Source organism: Lissotriton helveticus, chromosome 10 (assembly GCF_964261635.1).
Source record: "Lissotriton helveticus chromosome 10, aLisHel1.1, whole genome shotgun sequence".
Taxonomy (NCBI): domain Eukaryota; kingdom Metazoa; phylum Chordata; class Amphibia; order Caudata; family Salamandridae; genus Lissotriton; species Lissotriton helveticus.
In genome coordinates this window covers 548,008,495-548,034,768 of record NC_136071.1, presented here as the reverse complement: position 1 = coordinate 548,034,768, position 26,274 = coordinate 548,008,495, and the positions used below count along the sequence as shown (strand labels likewise).

The window sequence follows — 26,274 nt, the reverse complement described above, 5'->3', positions numbered from 1 at the left end:
CAATGGAGCCGATACCCATGAGCACAATGGAGCCGATACCCATGAGTATCATCATTGAGATGAGGAGTCACTTTACCTCGTGACTGAGAAAACTTCTTCAAAGAAAAACAAATTGCACACATCCGGACCAAACACTAGATGGGGGGAAAGTATGCTAAGCATGTTTATCTACAGCCACACATGCCTCGAACTTGGTTCATCCATAAGCAAATTACGAATTTCTTGAGTAATTGACTTTTACCAAACATTACCCATAATGTCTCTAATGCTCCATCGTAGAGGCATCTTAGCAATCTCTACCCATCCTGTTCATTAGAGATCAATACATGGGCAGGGAAAGCCTGCATTATAGCGGGAAACATAGCCAACGCTACTCTATTACCACAGAATGATCAGTCAGTTTCACATGCAACCCAGCCCCGTGATTCCACTGGTAGAATTATCTTTGTAATAACAGAGTGTAGTTCCTGGGCTTTCAGGAAGGGAACACCATCGTCCTGTTGAGGCTACTTCAGAGGATAAACCCTGATGTGGTCATGTATTTACCACCTACATCTACCCCCTATTTACTGGCAATGACCCCTCAAGGGCAGGGAACTGAAGTCATCAGCAGCTCAAAAACAAAGTTACATATTGCTCGACTTCCAGGGTAGACCTTGATCAGTCCCATTTCAAAGAGATCATCATCCAGGGCAGACTGTGTGTGGGCTCATCACGGACAGGGTCCTAGTATGCACCTCAGCAATCGCTTTGAGCCAATGACTGAGTTAGATGACAGACTGATTGACCTTTAATCCTCAGGCAAGAAACTGTGGAGCCTTCAAGGCACCATGTTAAGCTGGAACATTGCAGGGATTCACAGTAAAACACTTTGAGGATGATATTTTCAGCCTTCAGGGGACCTGCGAAACAAAGGGGGAGATCTGCACCTAGATGGATATGTGACGTTTGCCTCCACTATCATTTCTTCCACCCATCGTAGAGCTGGGGTGGGGGCTTGTGATGGTTATTAATCTGCATCTAAACTGTAAATTATAGTTGATTACCTCTAACTCACCTGATGTTTTACGTGTTTGTTTGACTGCATAAGGCGTCAACTGTGAACTTCTATAATGAGCAAGATGTTAGGGATCTTCGAACGTTGACAATTTTTCTCATTGTAAGTTTAATTTTACAAGGATTATCTTGATTGGGGATTTTAATCTGCACCCCTGCATGGGCTGTTATGTGAAGGGTGATACCGGTAACTCATCGTCAAATATTGACCAGGTAGGTGCACCTCAAACACACCCAGCAGGGAGATGTGCTAAATTTGATCTTAGATTACAATCTAGTTAATCTGTTTAACTAGGGAGAATCAAGCCTCGAAAAGAGGATACCAACATTCAAAGGGAGGGGGCACCAGCTCTTTAATTGATTATATTTTTGTTTTGGCATGTTTATTTTTTCTTTTGTAGATTTAGAAGGAGAATGGGACATATGCAGTGACGATAATCCTCTTGCCACCTTTTAGAGGATCGTGATGCCAGTGGATACTGGCCACCAATTTAAGGAATCAGTCATACCAACAGATCAGATTATCCCTGTCGAATTCACCTTTAACCTGGTCACTACTTGTCAATCTGATATGTGAACTCGTTTACATGTGAACGCCACTGATGCCAGTATTTTGGCAGCCTTTTCCAATATTTGTGGGTTTATTAGGTCTGTCCTGACCAGGACAGGGGTGAGGCTTTCTCCACGCCATCGCAAACTCTTGGATAATAAGTGCACCCGGGCTCAAAGAATTGTTAGCAATTCTGAAACTTCATACTCAGGAAAAGATGAGGATGGCACGTAATAATGAGTCATTTAAGAGGCATGGAAGAACCGATTGAAAGCTAGTGAATCGCAGGAAAGCTCAGCCTTCTGGAGGGTCCTGAACCATTCACTGTTTAGCTCTGGGCAGCTGTCAGCTCAGGCCTGAACTAGCACAGCTCAGGAATGGATCGATCATTTTGTGACTATTTAAGGTAATGAGAGTATGGACCCAACTACATTCTGCACCCAGGAGGTTTGAGGCTTACTTTCTGGTGAAGGAGGTTAGAAATGCTATCTTGTCTCCTCCTTCAAGAAAGGTTCCTGGACCAGATGGGGTGTCTGGAGATCTGGTCAAGTCTCAAGTTGACCTATAGGTACCCCTGGTATCTCAGCACCCGAAATGCTGCCACTCGTTGCGCTCTACCCCCTTTGTGACTCCACTCTGTAATTGTGCTGGTATTTAAAAAGGGGAATAGAGTGGACCCAGCTGGTTATAAACCCATTTCACTGGTGGACTTCGAGGTGAAAATCACATGCCTGGAGCATTTGAATCACCTCACTACTTGGGCAAATGACCAAAACATTCTGTCTGATATATAATAAGGGTTTAGACAAGGCTAGGGTACCATTAAGCAAAACCTCAATTTACATCTGCTAATTACAAAGTATACCAAGGCAAGAGTGGGGGAGGGGTCAATTCACTTGCCCTTCATTGACCTCACATTGGCATTTGATAGAGTGAACAGAGCTAAGGTCCTGCCCATGCTGGGTTTCTTTGGGGTTGAGCATGCACTCGCCACTTTCTTGCGAGATTTGTACAACAGCCTTATGGCCTCAGCGACGTATGGCCCAAATGAAGAGTGCACAAAGCACTTTAGACTGAAAAGAGGGGTACGTCAGGGTTGTATCCTGGCCCCCTTTCTATTCATTCTTTATATCAATCGTCTAGAACCCGTTTTAATGGAACTGGGGGGAGGATGTTCCAAGTGTAGGTGGTCGACTTGTGTCTGCCCTTTGTATGCAGACGATGCTGTCTTCCTTGCCAGTACAGCAAGGGGTTTGCAGTGACTAAGATTTCCAGACAGTCTAGATCTTACGACTAATCATAAGAAATCTCATGTTAAAAGGAAAACACAGTAGGGTAAAATGTATTTCTTACTTGGGCGTCTTGCTTGAATCTCACTCTAACTGGCAATTGCTGTTAAATAAAATAATGACCTTTTAAATGGTCATTTAGAGCATTGCTGACTTCCCACGAAGATTGGGGCATAAACATATAAAGTTGATGCTATTTTAAATGCCATATGTATCCCCATAGCTAATTTTGGGTGTGAAATCTGGGGTTACACGTCCATTGCATCCATAAAAAGTCTTGGCTTCCATTTAAACGAAAACCTGGCGCCGGAAAGACAGGCAGTTAGCCTTTGCAGCGGACATCCTGCTTTCTCTTGTTGCAGGTGTTAAGAAAAATTGTCTTGTTCCTCTCCCACACAGCAAGCCAGCTAAGGGTTCAGGTAGCTATTCTTAGTCATGTATCAAAGGATTTCCTAGAGAGCACATGTGGGGGAATAGGAGCTGGATGAGAGGCCCAGTGCCCTTGCTTCTTAGTATGTCACAAACCAAAATGAGGGCTACTGTTCCTAAAGAGAAAGAGGAGCTAGACAGGATGTGCAGGACTAGCATATGCACGGTAGCAGGACTGTTATGTTGCCCTCACACATTCCAAAGGGATGTCATGCTTCATCATACGGCTATTGCTCCTCGTTAGGCCGACGCTGCAATGCCCAATGGGTCCCCCGAAGGGTCACTTTGGCAGAGATCTTTTATTGGTATGGCGTATGATAAATGCAAGTTAGAGTCTAGTTGGGGAGGTATCTCATGAGTGATGATTCCGGTTAAAACTGGTCAGGGAGGCCACCAACTACTTTTAATTACTGGACCGCCCTGTTAGGTTAAAAACCTTTATAGGTACGTGCTACCAATGGGATCTTCCTGACAACTAGGGCGCAAAATATTTTGAGTGACTAGAGTTGGACCTTAAAGAGGGAACTCACATCAGACTACCAGGTTACTTTATGACCCCATTGGTAGCACTTACCTATAAAGGTTTTAAACCAGACAGAGCAGTCTAGTTATTAAAAGTAGTTGGTGGCCTCCCTGACCAGTTTCAACCAGCATCGTCACTCATGAGATTCCACCCCAACTAACTACCTTGCATTCATCATTGTGGCATATCTCCGCCAAAGTGGCCCTTCGGGCACCCGTTGGTCATTGAAGCGCCGGCACAACGAGGAGCAATAGCCCTATGATTAAGCAGGACATCCCTTTGGGATGTGTGAGGGCAACATAAAACAGTCCTGTCGAGTGCCACCCTGCATATGCCCAAATCCTGCACAACTTGTCGATATTTCCACTTTCTCTTTAGGAACAGTAGCCCAAATTTTTGTTTACGGTTATTCTTAGTCAGCTCGATTAGTGCAATTCTCTTTTCCTGGCCGATCCGCAGGGAATGGTGAATAAGCTTCAATGCAACCAAAATACTGCTGCAAAACTAGCCCATGGACTGCCCAGATATGACTCAACTTCCTCTACCTTGCATACACTACATTGGCTGCCTGTTGCAAAAAAGAAATCACCTGTAAGTCTCTCTGCCTAGTCCATCAAGAAATATTCAACTCTGAACCACTGTTAAAATAAAACATTTAACTTAAATATTCTGAGTGATCTCTTCACTCACGGCATGCCTCGAATATCACCTTTAATGTAGGACTATGCTGTATCTCACTGAATGCCTATTATCTGGTACGCATCCAAGTGCTTAATATTCAATATAAAAATGTTTTAAAAAATTATCTAAAGTTGCTAATAGATTTTGTGCAAGATGTTCTTACTTAGTTATTCCCAACTGTTCTTTACATACTTTGATCAATTTCGATTGAGGAGAAACCTTTGAACCACAATCTTCTAAAAGGGCTGTAGTCAGCAGTCAAACTGATGCTTGTTAGATCAATCATTTACAAAAAGAAGCACTACACCTTCACATTATGACTCTCCACAGCTCCATCACATTCCACACAAGCTACCTGTCCTCTTTACCTCCTTAATAACCATCTCTAGCTCATTTTCAAAACCCACAGATCCACTTTCAAATTCAAGAAAAGCAATATGCCACAAGTACAATATCAAAGTGGCATTACTGTATTTGGACAACTGCCTGAACAATTTAATTTTCTTCTTACTCAGGGCACTTCCCTTCAATATGAAAAAACAGTCTTGTGGTCTTTACAATACATTTTCTGGTCAGAAATGACCAATAGCCTAGACAATGTTTATTCCTGCAACATCGAGGCTCCCTAAGCAAACACTATGACGTTCTATATTCCCTACCATTCTCACCAACACTTGGTCCCAAAGAGGATGAACTGGCATCATCCCTAACTAAACATCTTAAAATATTTCCAAAGCTGGAGCTCCCAAAATCAGTTCTTTTACACATTTATGTTATGTTATATGGTTTCTTGTAACGCGCACTGCTAGTCAAGACTGTCCTGGCGCGGGGGGGAATCAGAATGCGAGAACAAATGAGAGCAGGAGGACTACACGGTTTGCCTGAATAGGTAAGTTTTTAGGTGCTTTTTGAAGAATGTTAGGTTAGTTGTGTGTCTGAGAGGGTCAGGTAGTTGGTTCCACATCTGAGCAGCTCTAACCACCAAGGAGTTTCCCCCCAGTCTAGCTCTCTTAAATCTGGGGGTAACCAAATGTCTCATGGTGGCAGAACGCAATTGGCGGGGTGGATAGTAAAAAGCAAATCTGTCCGTTAAATAGGACGGACAGGGACCATGTAGTGCTTTAAAAGCAAGTGTCAGAATCTTAAAGCGAACTCTCAGCGTCACTGGAAGCCAGTGTAACTCTGAGAGCTGCTTGCGTACACTCAGACTTCTGGGGATGTTAAACAGGAGCCTTACTGTCGCGTTCTGAACCACTTGCAATTTGTGCAGCAGAAAGTCAGGTGCACCTATATAGAGGGCATTGGCGTAGTCCAGTCTCGAGAGTATAAGGGCTCTGGCTACTGTCTCCTTTGCCTCCTGGGGGAGAAGGGGAAAAGAACTTCCTAAGAGTGGTAAGGGTTCTGTAGCAGGTACCCGCCAGTCGCGTGATTTGGTCTCGGAAACATAAATCGGCTCCAAACCAGATCCCTAGGTTTTTTGCGACTCCGCTGATCCCAGAGGGACAGGGTAGTCCCCTGGGCCAAATGGACTCTTTAAAGGCCTCTGGAAAGTGGCCATACAGCAGGATCTCGGACTTGTCCTCATTACATTTGAGGCAGGCCCGGGCCATCCAGGCGAACACCGAGGACAGGCACTGCTGGGCTCTCTCTGTATCAAGGTTGCCCTTATCCCAAGTGAAGAGAAGTTGGGTGTCGTCGGCGTAAGCCATTGTTTTCACACCCAAGCTCTCCGCGAGATAGATAAGTGGCGTTAAATACACGTTAAAAAGAAGGGGGCTCAAAGTCGACCCCTGTGGAACCCCTGTATCTACCCTGCTGTTCGAAGAATGATAAGGGGGAGCCAGATTTGTTGGTAACGGTCCGTAAGAAAGGATTCTACCCAATTAAGGGCCGCGCCCGTGATTCCAATGTCCTCCAACCTTGAGAGGAGCTGGACGCGTGGAACCGTGTCGAACGCGGCAGAGAGGTCCAATAAAATTAGAGCCGCTCTGCCGCCTCCGTCCAGACACTCCCTAATGGCCTCGGTGACCTCCACGAGCGCGGTCTCCGTGCTGAATGAGGTGCGGAACCCGGATTGGGCCGGGTGTAAGGCCCCCGTAGATTCCACAAACCTTTCCAACTGACGGAACACCACCTTCTCGCAGACCTTGGCTAGGGCCGGGAGGAGGGAGATGGGCCTGTAATTGGAGGTAATCAGAGGATCCGCTGAGGGTTTTTCTAACAGTGGGAGGAGCTTTGCTTGCTTCCACTGGGAAGGTACTGTACCGGCTTGAAGAGATCTATTAACCAGATCCTTTACAGTAGAAGCAATAACCCCTGCCACACCACTCAGAACTCTCGCAGGGCAGGGATCTGCCGGAGATCCGGATTTCAGCGCTTTGAGGATGGCCAAAACGTCCAACTCCTCGACCTTTTTAAAGGAACACAGCGTGCCCTTCGGCTTTAAATCATTAGTTGGAATAAAAGGTCGAGTAGAGTCGTCTTGGTTACAGGCATCCTGAAATGATATAACGTGATCAGAGATGGTAGGTTTAAGACTCTCTTGAATTTTTCTTATTTTGTCGGTGAAGTAAGTGGATAGCTCCTCACACCAGGCCTCGGAAATAGGGGCCGTCTGAGTTTCTGCCACTGGGGACGTAAAGCTTTTAACAATAGAGAAAATGTCTCTACTATTGTTATTGGCTTTTTGAATCCGATCAGCGTAGTAGTCTCCCTTAGCCTTCTTAATAGCAGCATAATAGGTCTTTTGTGCTGCTCGAAGTTCCGCCTTGGCCAGTGGACAGTACTCCCGCCTCCAAATTCTTTCTTTCTCTTTACAGCCTATTTTTTATATTTTAAGATGTTCTGAATACCACGGGGAAGGGGGAGAGGCTCTAGACTGTTTTGAAGCAATAGGCTGGGGTAGTAGTTTAACCGAGGACCTGATCCATGACGAAAAATTCTCCACCATTTCTTCCAGATTTTCTGCCCTGTACGGAAGAGAATGGGATAGAGATGTTGTTAAGGCTGGAATGCTGATTTTCTGGGGAAAGGGGACCCGCTGCTCTTTGCCTAACGCACGAGCTCTATTCATTTCCCAGGAGAAACCTACCAAGAAATGGTCCGACCACGTAACTGGGCAAGGAATATCTGATGTAATACTGAAGTTGGAATAGACCAGATCGAGGCAATGTCCTCCAAGATGAGTGGTAACATGATCCTGTGTCCTAAGATGCGCTAGGGCGCATAATTCGTCCAGGTCTCTGACCCCCAGGGCTGTGGGGACATCCATGTGTATATTAAAGTCCCCCAGAAGTAAGAATCTGGGGAACCTCAATGCTCTCTGGGCTACCAGCTCCTCCAGTGATTTAAAAAAGGAGCCAAGTGGACCCGGGGGGCGATAGATCAATAGCCCACCTAGGGTGAACTGCGGAGAGAGAGCAATTGAAAATTCGAATGCTTCCCCATCCTCCATGCCCCTTGAACATTCCTTTATTAGAGACCATTTGTCCCTATAGATTATCGCTAATCCCCCCCCTCTGCCCAAACTACGATCTAGCCTTGCTATCTTAAAACCCCTGGGTATAGCCAGCTCAATCGTAGGAGCACAGATAGTGTGCAGCCAAGTCTCTGTGATAAATAAGAGGTCAAGTGAATTATCAATTATCAGTTCACGGACCTCCTCTGTGTGCTTGACTAGAGAGCGTGCATTAATAATGGCAGCACGAATTCTAGAAACAGTATCATCTTTAACCAGCTGAATAGGGGTATAATGAAATGATCTGAATTGGAAATGACATAAAGGGCAAACCCTGTCCAAGGAGTGTAGGACTTCCCATGAAAAGCCATGGGCGCACGGATTTTTATTAAGGGAGAGGAGTAGATTTCTACTATATGTGATAGGGGGGTTAAAAAGGGGGGGTCCTAAACGAACAGCCCCTCTGGCCCTGGGCGCTGCCGGGGCGCGGACGGGCGCAGACGGGCTTACCTTTGGCGCACCTTTGGCGCGCCATCGTCGCGCCCGCTGCACTCCCGGAAGCACATCTGCTTTTTATGCCCTGCCTCCCCAACAGCGCTAGACCGCTAACTCCGGCCAGGCTTCAGGGACAACACAGCCCAAGATGGCGCCTCGCCCTCCACTCAAACAGCACTGTCAGCTGCGGTGGAACGGGGCGAGGGAGGCCGCAGGAGGAGCAAAACGTGCAAAGAAGCAGTAAGAAAATGCGAGTATTAAAAATCAGTGCTCAAACATGAAAAGTGACAATTTTTAAAATGGGTTAGGCGCCAGCATTTAAATCGTGCCTGCGCACACTGAGTGGTCTGACAAGCTAATCGTTGTAGCTTGCGAGCTCTTAGATGGAGAATCAGCTCACACAACACAGAATCCCCCCAGCAAACGTCAGGCGCTGCCACCGACCTGAGCGTTCACAGTGAGCCCTGCACTGCTTGTCTTTTTATGCCCTGCCTCCCCAACAGCGCTAGACCGCTAACTCCGGCCAGGCTTCAGGGACAACACAGCCCAAGATGGCGCCTCGCCCTCCACTCAAACAGCACTATCAGCTGCGGTGGAACGGGGCGAGGGAGGCCGCAGGAGGAGCAAAATGTGCAAAGAAGCAGTAAGAAAATGCGAGTATTAAAAATCAGTGCTCAAACATGAAGTGACAATTTTTAAAATGGGTTAGGCGCCAGCATTTAAATTGTGCCTGCGCACACTGAGTGGTCTGACAAGCTAATCGTTGTAGCTAGCGAGCTCTTAGATGGAGAATCAGCTCACACAACACAGAATCCCCCCAGCAAACGTCAGGCGCTGCCACCGACCTGAGCGTTCACAGTGAGCCCTGCGATGCTTGTCTTTTTATGCCCTGCCTCCCCAACAGCGCTAGACCGCTAACTCCGGCCAGGCTTCAGGGACAACACAGCCCAAGATGGCGCCTTGCCCTCCACTCAAACAGCACTGTCAGCTGCGGTGGAACGGAGCGAGGGAGGCCGCAGGAGGAGCAAAATGTGCAAAGAAGCAGTAAGAAAATGCGAGTATTAAAAATCAGTGCTCAAACATGAAGTGACAATTTTTAAAATGGGTTAGGCGCCAGCATTTAAATCGTGCCTGCGCACACTGAGTGGTCTGACAAGCTAATCGTTGTAGCTAGCGAGCTCTTAGATGGAGAATCAGCTCACACAACACAGAATCCCCCCAGCAAACGTCAGGCGCTGCCACCGACCTGAGCGTTTAGCTTGTCATTGCATCGCCATTTCCCCATCTAAATGTTAAACTCTTCTGAAACAAATTTGTCAGATTTCTGTTACCAATATACAGCCATAAAAAAAATATAGCAATGACATAACAACCCAAAAGTGGCTCTAATCACTGGGATGAGCTTTCTCAGTTCTGCACTTTACAAAATGTATGGTAGATGATGGAAGATCTTCTGTAACTGTTGAGTGAAATAAAAATGTTTTCTTCCTATCATCGAATTTCGTCCAATCAGCAATTTGTAGATTCACAGTGAAGCCTACAACACAGTTTCAACTTTGCGGTGATTCACCGGGTGGGAATAAAAATTCAGATGGTCTACTTTGTATTGCACGAATTTCTAATCAACCCACCCATTGAACTGCAGTTAGAGGGATTTCATCTTTCCTTCCTTCAAATCTTACTGTGGCAACTACAGCACTACAAATGTCATGCCATAGTGACTTGGGGATATCCACACAACTGCATAACTAAACTCCTTTAACCAAAATTGCTTTAATGAAAAGAGCAGGTGCATGTTTCCGGTTTACTCTTGTGCAGATGCAGAGGATTAGGAAACGTAGAATATTACGTATTTTTCTACACAACCTAAACTTTGTCCGGTCTAATCACTCCAGACCTTAACATGGACTCAGGCTATGGGCTCAAACACTTGTCTTATTTAGTCCGACATGTCCACCAGTCCTGCATCTTCTGTTCTTTTACCCAGCTCTGTTACAACAGCCAAAATTCCATTCACACTGCTAGCCTCACAGACCATTCTAATATTAGATAGCTGGCCCGTGTCAGGTAGGCTAATGTTGCAAGCGCACTGCAACTCTATACATACTCATGCACAGACAACAACAAAAAACATTACTCAAAGGTGGGGAACTGGATAATAAACAAACCTGGACAAGCTAAACTATAAATATGCAAGTTAGCTATAAGACTTACACTAACAACTTTGGACATTCTTCGAATACAGACTATGAAAAATTGTATAGGATAACATTGGTGACAATTCTGCAAAGCTGACCAAAAGCAGCCCACTGTGAAGATACCACTGCATTACAAAGCTCCCATTTCTCTGTTTTCTCATTGACAATCAAACCTTCAAGTGACCAGGTAACACAGCTCCTAACAGGGGAAACTGACGAGGCATTCACCACTGGCTGTCATTACAGGGGAAACCATCCCATGTGTCTCCAGAATGGAAAAATTGCTATCAATTGTGCCCCACAATGTTAGCCAACAGCTGTGGGATAAAGGTGAGTGAAAGGATTACTAAGGTGAGTACGAAAGGCCATGATATGATAATCCGCAAACAATGCTCCTTCCTCTTAAAATTTTAACATGAATCTGGGGAGAAGATGTGACATGAAGAGATCTCAGACCTCATACTAGTAAATAATATGTTAGGTGGAGGTGCAGCACTACAAGACAATATTGTGTGTGGTCAAAGGCTGGTGGACAAAATGTCGACAGTCTTAGAGGGAAGTCTTGTTATCCTGAGAAAAAGACAATTTGTTTCAGGAGGAGGTGGGCATGTGGTCATACTTTGGGCATGTGGTCTCTGAGGGAAGAGTCCAACATGCAATGAGCTGGTGAAAGCGAATACAGATCTGCAACTAACTTAAGGTAACCTTAGTTAAAAGACAACTAGCCTCTTACCTCTGGTCATGCGAGTTATGTGCCAAATGTATGCATTACTTTACAAGCAAGATAGAGTGTCAGTTTTAATGAAAAAACTGACAAGTGCCCAAAAACAATCAAAGGTCAATCCTGTCTTATGATGACAGAGTACAGCTTTGTCCAGGGACTCCTTCATACATCTGAGTTTGAAGTCTCAACCACAGTGGCCTCAAGATGGAGTGAATGTGGCTGTGCATTCACCTCATTGGCTGAAGTTTGATCAGTAGTCAGTCAGTCATATACTTTATTCGAGAACTTAATATCATAAAAAGGCACAGATACAATATTCAACACATATATACCAATTCACAATCAAAACATTAAAAAATTCCATAAAATCCATTACATTTAAATTTCATTTCACAGGTCTTCAATCAAGGGACAGTTATAACACTAAAATGATTCCATACGAGGATAAACATTAAAAATTACAGTAAAAAGAGTTCCTAAATGCTGAGAATAAAATTAACGAGCAATACCATATACAATAGACTAAAAATAAAAATTTCAGTAAACAATGACGTTACTGTAAGAAAGTGCCCTCTTTTTGCATGGTTTCTCCCACTTTCCTCTAAACTGATGATTTACTTTGACTGAGTGTGCCCTGGGTTCCTGACAAAGAGGTACCCAGGGCCTAAGTTAGTTTCCTAAACTGCATTAAAAACAAAACCTAATTCGCACGCTTTGGCCACAGGTGGCCCAACCAACCTTGTCCCAGCATCCCAACTTACCTCTCCAACCGGTGGTCACTTCCAGAAGATCTTCATCCATGAGCCAGCAGTCTTTGTTGCAACCGGAAAATCCCCATTAAAAACAGAGCACCCAATGCCAAAACACCCTGCACCCATGTGGGTGCACTTTGGGTGCTAACTCGGATCCCCTTTTGCTCTAAGCCGAAAACCAGGAGCTTTGCTCTCACAACCTCGTGGCCTGCTTGTGAGCAGACATCAACCGGAGGCCCCCTATCCCCCATTGAATAACACTGGGCCTCAGCACTCGGCAGCCCAAGTGCCGCTGAGGGTTTCAAGAGTGCATCCTTGACCCTGGGAACCTTGGTTCTAACCTCAGAATACCAACTCCCTCAACCAAGTACTTACCTGTTAAACGATAATTTTATTTTTCTCAATAGGAATACATTGACTTTTTCCTTGAGAATTGTTCCAATTGTGGAGTTGGTTTTGTATGTGAACTTGAACAACTGCAAATAACTAGAAACTGCTTTACTAACCTTTTCTCTAGGAAATGTCCCAGTGTGATATCTAGGCATATCACAATGAGTAGAAAAAGTAATCCATAAAGTAATCTGAATAGTAATCAAAAGTAATCTAACGAATTTCCACTGTATTGAAAAGATTTACAAACCTGTAACCAAGTCATTTTAATTCAGCTTGCTTGTATTATTCAACCTGCCTTGAAATGTACCATTTACACTTATCTGTACCAGGCTGGCTTGGTTCTAGAAAATAAATATAAGTAAATATTTTTTAATTAAACAAATTGGTATGAGTTTAGTCTTTGAGTGTGTGACATCATTTGCTGTCTGAGTTTGTACCACAAATGCTTAACCCTACCATCTGATAAAGCCTTACTGCTCGCCCACACTACCACAAACAGAGAGTAAGGGTGTCATCTACTTTTACCTCTGCCTACCTTTGGGGTTCCACTGGACTCTGTGCACACCATACCTCATTTTAGTATAGTATATACAAAGCCAGCTTCTAACATTAAACGACTACTCTTTGCCTATGGGCATGTTTACTAGTATATTCTAAATCACCATTGCTCCCAGTCTGATAGGGAATGGTTCAAGAATGTGGATTTGTAAAAGATGCAAGGTTGTAGAAAACGTGCATGCTCAAAAATCTTTAACAAAAGAACAATACACAATAATAATCCTTGAAAATGTTTCAATACCTCCAGTGGTGACCACAATGAATCCTTTTATTTTCCTGCAGCATCATGAACTGATGCCCTTCTTACACTTGACCATTCAGCAATCAGAAGTGATTTTGGTTTTACATGCATTAGTTTAGAAATGCTCAATTAAAAAATAAAAATGATCACACCCCTACCGATGTATATATGGCCCATTCCACTATGACATAGTTAAGCGCAGTCTTTCGCAAACAATACAGCTGTATATCATTGTATGCAATATTGACATAACTTGCAGTGAGGGGATCCCAGAATTAAATGTGTGCAATGACTTGATGTAATACTTATTTATTTATATTCCTGGTGAGTTATGTAGCACTGACCTGACACCCGGACTTGAGAGAACTCAACAAACAAACAAATTGGGCTATTAACTTAGCCTAATTTGTTTGCTGACTAGAGCGGGTTGTAAGACAGCTTTTCTTTGATCACTGCCACCTTTGTTTTTGCGGTTTATCAGCTATCAGGAAGCCAGGAAGGGAAGTAGGTTTTAGGTTCATTTTCCCTCTTTAGGTCGAGCCTGGGCAGCGCATGCACTACAATGCAGGCCATGCTGTATTGGAGTATGTACTTCAAGCCCCACACACTCTCCACCCATATTTGTCATTGACTTGCATCATTGGCCTTCTTAAATGCTGGCTTCTGATTTGTTATTGGGCTTGTTAGTCCCTCCTTAGTTCCGCCTTGTCTTCATTTGTAACCTCCCATGAGGACTGGCCCTTTTACTTCGGTTGTTACACAGTACGTCTTCTTTAGTCTGTAAGCACTATTTTCTTTAAATGAGTTTCTCTTACTGCAGGAGGGTCTCTCGTGCACGGTTGTGACCACTGGCTTGTTTAACCCGTAGTAAACAGGGAGCTCTTCAGGGGCCATGGGAGACAGAAGGGGGCAAATCAGTGATGCCTTCAAGCATTTGGAATGCAACAGGTCTCGCATTTGAGTTTAAACTATTGGCATTGTAAAGGACAATGCCTTTTATGTTATAAAAGCCAAAACAAAATAAAAGGCAATGTCATTTACAATGCCAATAGCTCAAATTGGTAATCAATCTGTGATTGCAATCTAGTTAACAATACTGAGTGGTTAAGCAATAAAACACCTGCTTATAAACATCTTTGGGCATCTGCAGTCATGTGGGGAACGTGCTGCCTTTCTAAAGCAGAAGGAAGTCTACATTGGTAACACATGATCAACTATTCCACAGCCAACATATCAAGCAGAATAATTCGGAGTGGGTTTTCGAAGAAGCATCTGCCAACTTTGATACATGAATCGCTTACATACATTCCCTGCCAAATTTCAAATCCTCTGTGCCAACCCTTTAGTTCCTTGTCCTCTTCTAAAGAGAACGTTTCCATTGTAAAAACGCTTGAGCAGCTGACCGTCACAGCCATGCTCGCATCTGCTCCTGTTAATCGATTTTGGATGCGGTACAGAAAGTATTCAAATGGTTTAAGCGGCTTTTGTCCCTGGAACTGGAATCCCTAACCAGTGAACTTCGTTCTGTTAAATACTGTTATCAATGGCACAAAATGACAACATACCGCCTCTTGTTACAGAGTATGGCTCATCAGAATCTGACTATGTTCACCAAAAGAAACTGTTTTCTCAAAGTAGGGCCAAACAAGTGAAGAAAATCGTTGTTAAAATTACTAATGAACAATGGCTTAATTTGTGATTCTGGGAATTATTCCAAAGTCTGATTAACTTTGAAACATATGCAGAATGTATTCCAGTTCCACAGCCAAAATGATCAGAAGAATCAGACAAACTGCATTGATAAGTGACACCATTTACTGTCAATACAGACACCACTTGGCTGCAATATGAATGTGTATATTAGTAAGGAAGTTGATTTCATGATGTGGGTAAGAAATGTCTTTGATGGAGGGCGGTTCAATTTCCTTTCAAGCAACAACCAGTTTGAACCAGAAAAGTTACTACATTAACCTGTGCAAATTAACCTGCGCTTAAACCTCTGGTAGCATGGAACAAAAGCAGTCAGGCTTAACTTAGCGGCACTGCGTTAAGTATTTAGTTATGCAGCACACAAACAGTAACACAACAAAAAATCCCACACCAAGTTTGAAAAATAGAGTACAATTTCATAAATAAAATGACTAAAACGACAAAATTCCAATCATGAGAACCAAAGATATGCAATTTTAAAAGTTTAAGCAAAGATAGCACCAAGATGCAGAACACACTACACGTGGGTGGGTATCTGGTCACGCTAGACAAGGACAAAGGCACAAGTTCAGGCCGACCGCGATGGAACGTAGGCCGGATACAAGGACCATGTTATTCTGGCTGAAAAATAGTAACCTACTCAAAGTCCAGCAAACAGAGTTCAAAACTTCCAGATGTACAATGTACATATATCAAGAAGTACGCTGCCATTTGGAGCTTATTGCGCCCACTAAGGTCCCCACAAAACAACTTTAGACCAGCTTTTCAATCATTACACTTTTGTAGATCCCAGCCCGATTCTGAAAACTCTACAAGTATAGCCATGTGTGGTCACCTGAAATGCAATCTCTTGCTAAGAGACCAGTTCGGTTTTTTGGTAGCTCTGATCCACGGCCTGTAGGAAATGCTGACCTGCTGCAGCAATCTTGAAATCTCACAGCAACAAATAAATACTCCTTTCTGCAAATAGATTGCTCACTGCTAATGTAGCCTTCTCAGGAAAAGGATGCAGCTCCTGCATTACTGTACAATCACTACTAGGTTCCCATAGCTGTGCGGACTTTTAGACCTTTCGACATGCAATGCCTTTAGTGGGTTCCCCCACAACCCTTATAAATCCTACTTGGAGAAACACCACAAACCTGCCACAGCAGCATTAAAAAAAGACCTTCGCCCCTATTGGCTATCGTGTTGGCTATGAAGTAGTTTCACTAGTGGTGCTCCATTATTGAATACCTACTGTGCAGATTGTGCACCTGTTTAAAGGCCTAACCACAGATCACAGTTCAACTTGGAGAAGTGTGGCTCACTGGTTAGAGGAGGCAGACCCTGAAGCAGAGGTCAGACCCAGGGCCAGGGTTCAATTCCCGACGCGGCAGGGTCTTGAGCCCAAATATCCACTGACTCGATAATTCTCGTTTCGGTGCCTACTCGAATCATGGGTTCACACTCTGCAGCTCTGGGCATTAGCCTGCTTAATCTCCACTATGGCCCCCCTGCGGCGGGATGCCTGGCTTTCACCTTGGGGGAAGCCAGGACGGGTTCCCAAGGCAAGCGCCGAGATGCCTACGGGTAATCGAGCGCTATATAAGAACGCATAATAATAATAATAATAATAACTTCGGAATGAAAGCAGCAGCAGTCTTTCTGCCAAACCATACAAATTAAATATATTGTTTCAAGCTTAATCCCCCTTTACAGCCACTATATACGAGTCTGTGGAAAGGAAACGCCACGTTCTTTCAAAAAGAAACACCACCTCACCGTGCAACCACTTCACAACCAACTTATGCAGAACACCTACTAGGATAGCATAGCCTTCAGCAGCCCCTGCCACCAGTAAAGGCAAGTTACTGGTCTTCCAAATGCAGGACTCCCACCAGCTTTTCATGAAGAACCTTCACTTTAATATATATGTCAATCACACACTGAGGAAAGTTTGCATAAAAAGAGTAGAAAGCACAAATATTTTTTTTGTTTTTTGATGGCATCTACTAAGGTTCAGTATAATTGCAGAGTTTTAGTTCTATTCACACCACCTTTATTTACATAAACTGACTCTTAGGAGGCATTTTACATATCTAGAATGGGCTAAAGCCAACAAGAGAGTTTCACTCATGAGGCATGTTATCATAGGCGTCAAGGCTTCCGTACTGTATTTAGAATCCAGTCTGATCTTCGCTCTCAATCATAAGAAGTAGTCTTTTCTGATGGGTTGATCCAGGAGAAGGGCAGCAATAGCCCTGTGCGTCGGTCACCTCCACATCAGTCTTTGTGGTCACTAGGATGACGCCGCGGTGTCTACTTAGACGCCGCCCCTGCGCTCGGAGTCAATTCTGACACCACTTTCCACGCCAAGAGCGCAGAGACATGAAAGACACTGACCACTGGTGCGCCACACTAGGGCACTATAAGGGTGTCCCTAACTCTAGAAGCCTGGTCGCACAGCGGGGAGGATTGGTGGGGCGGTAAGAAATCTATAACTAATATATGTCTCTTACAGATACATAGATACCGAAGGTAAGTAACTTGTTCCTCTGAAAGAGGCTTAGAATAGATACCTCAGCAATACCATCCCTGGAGGTGGGTCTGCGAACCAAGTTCACACCAGAAAATCCTGGAGGATAGACCTGGCAAAGTAGCCGGCCCTACGGACTGGACTGTCCAGGTAGTAATGTCTGGAGAACGTGTTCATAGAATCCCACGTTGCCACCTGGCAGATATCGATGAGTGGAACTACCCGCGACAAAGCAGTGAGTGAGCTTAAGGCTCTTTCTTCTAAGACTCCCTTCCTTTCAGTCCATCCGGACAAGGTGGTGCATTGAAAGAGACCCCCGTTCTTGCCAAAAGTAGTCACTCCCTTTCACATCGGGCAGACTATTACTTTGCCCACCTTAATCCCGCCTCCGCACCCTTGTAAGGAGGGGACTCCACTGTCTGCTCTCAAAACATGCGTTGCCTTTCTACCTTGACCGCACAAAGGAGTTCCGGGTGGATGATCAACTCTTTTTTGGCTATGTGGGTGTCAAAAAAGGTAGGGCTGTGCAAAAGCATACCATCTCTCGATTTGTAGTCCTTTGTATCAAGATTCGTTATGCTTTGGCTAAAAAGGAACCGCCAGTGGGGCTGCGCGCTCATTCCACTAGAGTTACGGCAGCAACCACTGCTTTGTCGCAGGGAGTTCAACTCATCGATATCTGCCAGGCAGCCACATGAGCTTCTATGCACACGTTCATCAGACATTACTGCTGGATAGTCTAGTCCGGAGGGACGGCTACTTTGCCCATTCTGTCCTCCAGGATGTTCTGGTGTGAACTTGTTTTGCAGACCCTCCTCTAGTGATGGTATTGCTGGGGTATCTATTCTAAGGTAAGGAATCTATATCTAAAAGTCTCTTTCAGATGAACAAGTTACTTACCTTCGGTAACAATGTAGCTGTAAGAGACATTAGTTATAGATTTCTTACCGCCCCACCCATCCTTCCTGCTTTGTGAACTGACTTCTAGGGTTAGGAACAACCTTATAGGGCCTAGTGTGGCACACCAGTGGTCAGTGTCTTTTATGGCTCTGCGATTCTGGCGTGGAAAGTCGTGTCAGAACTGATGTCGGCACACAGGGGCGGCGTCTAAGTAGGCACTGCAACCACATCCCGGCGACCACAACGCCGAACACGGAGTCGACCGACACCACCTACCGACGTGCAGGGGTATTGGGGAGGAAAAATTCTCCGGATCCAGTCTGACGCCTGGGGGTAATCCTAAAGTAAGGAATCTCTAACTAATATACGTCTCTTACAGATCCATTGTTACTGAAGGTAAGTAACTTGTTCATTAACACCCTGGAAACTAAAGGGTTAAATTAAACATTAATGAAATGTTATTGTCTCAGTGTAAACTCTCAAAGGTAAAATAATCCCTTAGTTAAAGGAGCAACTCCTTAATGCATTGCAAATGATACCAGCAATAGGTGATGTGAGGTAAATGACATATCATTTTTGGCGAACACGTAATTCAACATAAGCCTTTTTTTCTTCAAATGCGCCACTTACTTTGAACTTGCACTAGCCTCAAATCTGTCTGGGATCAAACAGATAGACACCAGTAGCTTGGGTATGTCTATCTTTTACAAACGAAAACTCAAAGGTCAGTGGGTACATTGTAAAGGGTTTAAAAAAAAAATCCCTGCAGGCATTTTTCCCAATAAATTTGCTGAAAAGCAAAACGAGTTAATGGGAAGTAGAATAAAATAATTCTAGCATATTAAAAAGCTCACAAACACTACATTTAGACATGATGAGAGAAAAGGGCACACAGACAATAAGTATTTATAAAGCAGTAAATGTCCCATTTCAGTTTCATCAGCTCGCTAGGTGAAATGCAGAAAACAGGAGTTAAAGTCCAGTCAGTGAAGTGATGGAGCAGATCAAGCACACTCTGGCACAATGGTGTTTTCAGGCCTGGCCTTGTCTGAACATGTTTTCTGTGGTTAAGGGTAATCTAGTGCATCCCTGGACTCCCGGGCATCTAAGACCATGTTAACTGAGCTGCATTGCTCCTCTGTGGCCTCACAGATATTTCCTGTCACGTGGGAGCAGGGCAGCTGTGCACTGTTTGCAATTTGTAACCAGGTGCTAAGACCGCTATAAGCTGCCCATTACCCGGGGCCGCAACATATGGAGGGCCACAGAGGAAAGCCAAATCTCCACTACTGTTTACTATTTTCTTCACCCACTCCAGCAGCCGTTGGCAGAGCAAGTGGGAGAATAAATGTATCTTCCATCAAAGAAACAAACAGGCCCCTATGTTACTATCTCAACCTTTTTAGGGGCTTTTACATCTTATGATGTCTGTGTTCCTTCACCAAGGAATAGCTCTAACTGCTCTGTTCTTCCAATACTATGGGTCCACACAATTGTGCGGAATTATTTTTTTTTACAGAATGGCCTCACACACCACCCAGGTGTCAGGCTTCATCATCGTCCATCCGTCATTCGCCAAAAAATCATTAATGGAAAACGAGCCCATATTAGGGCTGTAGTCCAAGCATTAGCAAGAAACTAAGGAGAAAAGATGAAAAGGGAAGGGGGCCCAATAAAAACCCCTACAGCCTAACAGTTCAATTTTATTTATTGGTGTAGGAGGTATGAATAAAAACAAAAAAAGGTAGGACAATGGTAGCCCTGTTATGGTGCCAATTGTCTGGTTTTAATCAAGCAGGCATATTAATCAGGTCGACATGTTTCAGCCCCCCAACGGTCCCTTGGGGTTTCGGCTTTCTGCAGGACCAAAATGAATTTTATTTTGACAGGATGGCCTCACACACCACCCAGGTGTCAGGCTTCATCATCGCCCATCCGTCATTCGCCAAAAAATCATCTAATGGCAAACGAGCCCATATTAGGGCTGTAGTCCAAGCATTAGCAGGAAACTAAGGAGAAAAGAAGAAAAGGGAAGGGGGCCCAATAAAAATCCCTATCGCCTAACAGTTCAATTTTATTTATTGGTGTAGGAGGTATGAATAAAAACAAAAAAAGGTGGGACAATGGTAGCCCTGTTATGGTGCCAATTGTCCAGTTTTAATCAAGCAGGCATATTAATCAAGTCCACATGTTTCAGCCCCCCAACGTCCCTTGGGGTTTTGGCTTTCTGCAGGACCAAAATGAATTTTATTTTGACAGGATGGCCTCACACACCACCCAGGTGTCAGGCTTCATCATCGCCCATCCGTCATTCGCCAAAAAATCATCTAATGGCAAACGAGCCCATATTAGGGCTGTAGTCCAAGCATTAGCAGGAAACTAAGGAGAAAAGAAGAAAAGGGAAGGGGGCCCAATAAAAATCCCTATCGCCTAACAGTTCAATTTTATTTATTGGTGTAGGAGGTATGAATAAAAACAAAAAAAGGTGGGACAATGGTAGCCCTGTTATGGTGCCAATTGTCCAGTTTTAATCAAGCAGGCATATTAATCAAGTCCACATGTTTCAGCCCCCCAACGTCCCTTGGGGTTTTGGCTTTCTGCAGGACCGAAATGAACCCTATATGTCCCTAAAGTGCTTCCCTATTACATGCAAACAAACTACATGCATACAGTACCCGGTTGAAACTCGGTCCAATCTGGGTCCTTTTGTGCCAAGAAGAAACTATCTAGTCTAGAGAACAAAGCTATATAGCTCAATGAACACAATACAAACAATCACACATTAACGAAAAAAAGAATCTTTTCACAGTGCCTAGTGTGTTTAAAAAAATCATGTGCGAACTACTTGCATACCAAAATGTAGTTGCCCATATAAAAGTATTGTGAATAACACACGTTCTAACAAACCCATGTACATGCACGCTCTGTTGTGAATCTATCTAGGACCCTAAATTAGATATCCCCGATTCATGCCCTTATGTGGTTATAATAAAACATATCCTTATAAAGGCATAGGAATCATGTCCATATTTAGTAATAGCCAATGCAGTCCAAATAAGGCAAGGCTACTCCCATAGACTCCTAGAAAGTACAACGCGTTCTTTAAACAAACCAAGCCTCCAGCAGCCCGGGAAATCCCCCTGCTTTTGTTTTGATTTGAACAAGAACTCCTGGAGTCCAGAAAGAACGGTTAGTTCTTAGTGACGTCTTATGTCCAACCTTACGTCAAACTCGGCACCTTTCAGGTATAAATATACCAACGTTGCCTTAAGCAAACACACAGTGGTTTGGAGCAGAGCGGCTATCTACTTGCCCGACGCCCAGCTGATGCGAGTGCCGAAGGAAGCCGACTCTCCCATTTGACGCACTGAGAGAGACGCTGTCTTTTCTCCAGCCGAGAAATTCCAGCTCCGGTGTTTCCAGTCACCCTTGTGGGTTGCTGGGAGATCGAGTCCCGAGAGAGAGATACAAGACCTCCTTCATTCTAGAACCAAGGTACGGAGCTGATTAAAACCCTTGAGAGAATTCTTGATTCAGATTCTTGGCAAAAACTAACTTAACTTAAACTGCAGCTCACTTACTCCTTCCCACGTATTAGACTTGGGTCAGGTACACCGGGGTAGGCGTATCTTAGAAGCACCAGTTGAGTACGTTTAGTCAATGATTTTATGTATGTATATATTTTATCCGTTTTAAAGTATCATATGGCTCAGAAACCATATCAATGCTTTTACAGTATTATTTCATAATACTCCTTTTACTGTACGCACTTTACTTCTGATAAGTATTGCATTTGTGGCAATTCATTTCTCTTGCACGAGAAAGAAGACTGCTCAATAAATAAAACCTTTTATTGAAAATGCCCGTCTCTCTATTTCTCTGCACTCCTGGTGAAATTAAACATGCACGATTGACTGAGCGAAATAGGTTGTCTATTGTTTTCACACGACTCTAGAGATGTACTCTTTATTCTGAGGGAGCAAAGTTGTCATGTTTATGTGGTTGTCAGAAACTAATCCCTTCTTGGCTAATCAGGAAAGTTAACTCCTTCCTGAACATTCCAGAAAGTTTCTAGTGACCTCTGAGCTAGCTGGCAAAACTAATTAAGTCTAAAATAGTCAGTAGAGACCTAGATGACCTCAGTCCTACGTCTAAACTGCTGTTTATGTTATCCCAATGCGCAGAGCCTATTGGGAATATAGGAACTACACTACAGCTCAACTTCTAAAACATACACTGTTTGCATTGCGCCTTTGTCAAGCCCCAGCACTTACACACCGTTACAGTTTGACCTTTAGGACCTTCACCATATCAAGAAAATATTTATATATATATATACTCTTGAGTTCCTTGATTTGAAACTTAAGGTAGAAAACAACAAACTTGAGAGTTCCTTATATAGAAAGACAACAGCTGGCAACAGCATTTTACATGCGCGGAGTTGCCACCCAAGCTCACTCATTAACAGCATCCCAGTAGGTGAGTTGTTGCGAGCAAAACGCAACTGTAGCACAGAGAGCAGTTTCAAATTAGAAGAGACCATCATGACAGAAAGATTTCTGGCCAGGGGGTATCCATTACGCGCGATTAATAAAGCAAAAATCACGGTGGCAGAAAGGTCTAGAGAATCATTGCTAGTTGACAAGAAGGTAAAAGGTACGGATGTTTCGGATGAACCAGTTATAACTCGGTTCATTACGACATATAATAAAGCGTTTAAGATCCGTAGAAGTTTAGAGAAGTTCTGGTCAATGTTACGCACAGACTCACATCTTTCCAAATGTGTGGCAGACTCTCCGCAAGTAACTTTCAGGAGAGCAAGATCACTTAAAGATTTTCTCGGTCGGGCAGTTGAACCATTGAAAACAAAAATTCTTGGTATACAAGGATTCTACACGTGCAGAAAATGCAAGGCTTGCAAGAATGTCAAGGAGGTTATTTTATCATCAGGCAGCCAACCATTTCGGATTGTAGAACACACCTCCTGTAATACTGAATTTGCAGTGTACGCCCTTTTTTGCCCTTGCAAAAAGACATATATAGGGAGTACGGTTCACAAGGCCAAAATCAGAATCCTTGAACATTTGCAAGCGATAAAGAATGGAGACAGGCAGTATCCGATCACTCGTCATTTTCAGAGCCACCATAAACAGGACACAAATCTTTTGAGTTTATGTGTTCTTGATTTCATCAAATTGAATGAAAGAGGTGGGAACAGAGTGCAACGTCTTCGTCGCCTTGAGTCAAGACTAATTATACAGTACAGGACACTAGCCCCAACTGGACACAACGGCGATGAGGAGCTTGCGGTACATTTGGGGTAAAATGTAAGCCATGTAGCAGCAATGGTTTTGTTTTATGAATGTTTTTTGTGTGGTGTAATAACCTAAACCCTTTATATTGCTATGACTCATACATATAGCTTGTTTTTTTTAAATTGAAGGTTACTGTTAGTGGATGGGTGTGTATTTATTTTCTTTTTTGTTTGTTTATTTTTCTGACAGATTCCAGGATACAGGGCAATGGGAGGAAGGTTGAAGAGCGAAAGTACAATGTACCCAATATTTTTCTGTGTGTTGAGTCTAGGACGAACTTAGGTTCTGACAATCGGATGTTTTGAAATGCCCACTTGGGCGATGATATGTGTCAGGTTATGAGAATAAGGTTGATGTTTTGCCTCAATAAACCTAAGCAAAGCAGGTTTGTCATTACTGGGTAGCAATAAAGTTGAAAAGAAAAAAAGCCCATTGGGGCAGTGATTTTGTATTGGCCAGCGTTATACCGACAGGCAGATGCAGTCTTGCAGGTACGGGAGGCGGGTGATTTGACATCATCTAATGCGATTGGCAATCATCTGACAAGCAAATGTTATGTTTTCTTATTGGTATATGGACGATCTGTAACAATGAAGTTTAAACTGTTAAAGACTAACACGGTTTTGATTTCATTGTATAAGTGTGTCACTTTCTTCCTTGCATAAATGCTTAATGGAAGTCTGCCTTCACTATGTATTGTTTTGAAAAGTAGTATGTGCATTTAAACCAATGAAATTTCACATACAGCACTCGTGACCAAGAGACTTCAGTCTCGAAACGCGTCAAGTGAGTTTGCCGGATATTTGCAAATAAAATACTGCTTTGAGCATTATTGAGTTTGTGGTGGCTGTTTTTTCCTGAACTGGAAAAGTGCACAGTTGGAGTTGGATTGATTTAAAGGTTCGCCACCTTACCACGGACCACCGTCGTTAGAGGTGGGGACGTGGCGTTCTCGGCGGCAGCAACAACCTCCCGGACACAAACATGAACAATGCATGCTGGGACTGGTAGGCGCATGACTTACTAACGACCTACCCAGGCTGTATGTGGTGGTATATACCTTTAAGGAGTGGTGCGCAGAGCAACCTATCAGGCGGGGGCAGGTATTTTACCTAAGAAACACGACCCTCCCTGAACTATTCAGACCCCTGGCGCTGAAGAAGGCGGAAACCACGCCGAAATGCATTCGCCTACTGCGGGTTTGTGGGACTGTTACTCACCTGTGCAAGTGGAATAAAGCTGTCTTCCACAGTTCCCCTATTGTTGGTCTCTTCACTGGATCTTCGGAAATGGTATGGAATGTGGATATATATATATATATATATATATATATATATATATATATATATATATATATATATATATATATAAATATATATATATATATATACATACATATATACACACAAACACACACACACACACCAGGATCTTACCCTGTATAACTAGATCATGTGCCTCATGGAGAGGTAGAGGAGGGAGTCCTGTAGTCACAACTTAAAACGGTTCCAATGTTACACTTGTTAAATGCATCAAACTTCACGAGTAGCATATAGAAAGAGCCACATGGTGGTGCGGTTATGCGCAAATGGAGAGGGGCACATGCAACCTATGCGGCTTACTTAATCAAGTATCTCCCTCGTCGGATCACCTGCAGTGTCTCCCTATACTCCTTCTGAAGCTACAGTCTCCTGTGAGCAGTGCGTCCATTGTAATGCTTGTTGCCTGATCTAGGTGGTTGCAGGTATAGTTCATTACATCACCCACTCCAGCTTTTGATAACTGTCACAAAACAAAAACTGGATTCTCCTTAAATAGCCAGAATAGGCAAACACGGATAACAGGGCTGGAATACTATGAGGAACCATACTCCTGTGTCTATAAAAAAAGACTCACAATTATATTTCTCATGTTGCCAAACCCAATACCCAGCTGTTTGCAAAATGGTCCGTATAGGATGACAAGCCTAGCATTTTGGACCAAACTTGCCCCAAGTAGTGGGGTGATGAAACAGAGGTTGTCCACTTGTCCTTTTAAACGCTCCCTCTCTACCGTAAAAGATAGACAAGATAGTCATAATTTATCTTATGTAGAATGAGTCAAGATGTTTCTACATGAGCTTTGCATCCTGGGACTACATTTCCCATGAAACCTTGCCTTCCTACCAGGAAGTATTGGTAATATAGCCTCATATTTAATGTTGAACAAAGATCTCCGATGGCTTATAAGCCTACAATATTTGCATAATATCTAGCCCCTTGCACTGCTTTTTGGCACACTGGCACACTCCTTATAAAGGACTACACACTTGTTCGTGAGCTAGGAATTTCAGGACTACTTTTCCCATGATTCCTAGTCCGTCGCAGTTCCATGACATCATAGATCAGGTGGCAAGCATTACAGTGGACGCACAGCACACAGGAGACTGTAGCGTCAGGAGGATGATCGGGATAAACTACAGGTGATCCGCATAGGTTGCATGCCC

The 26,274-nt window shown here is 43.7% G+C and overlaps 1 protein-coding gene across 2 annotated transcripts in view; it reads right to left on the bottom strand.

Moving 5' to 3' along the window:
- The window catches only part of PARN (poly(A)-specific ribonuclease), a 637,089-nt gene that overhangs the window by 286,435 nt on the left and 324,380 nt on the right, over positions 1-26,274 (bottom strand). The gene's annotated exons all lie outside the window — the stretch shown is intronic.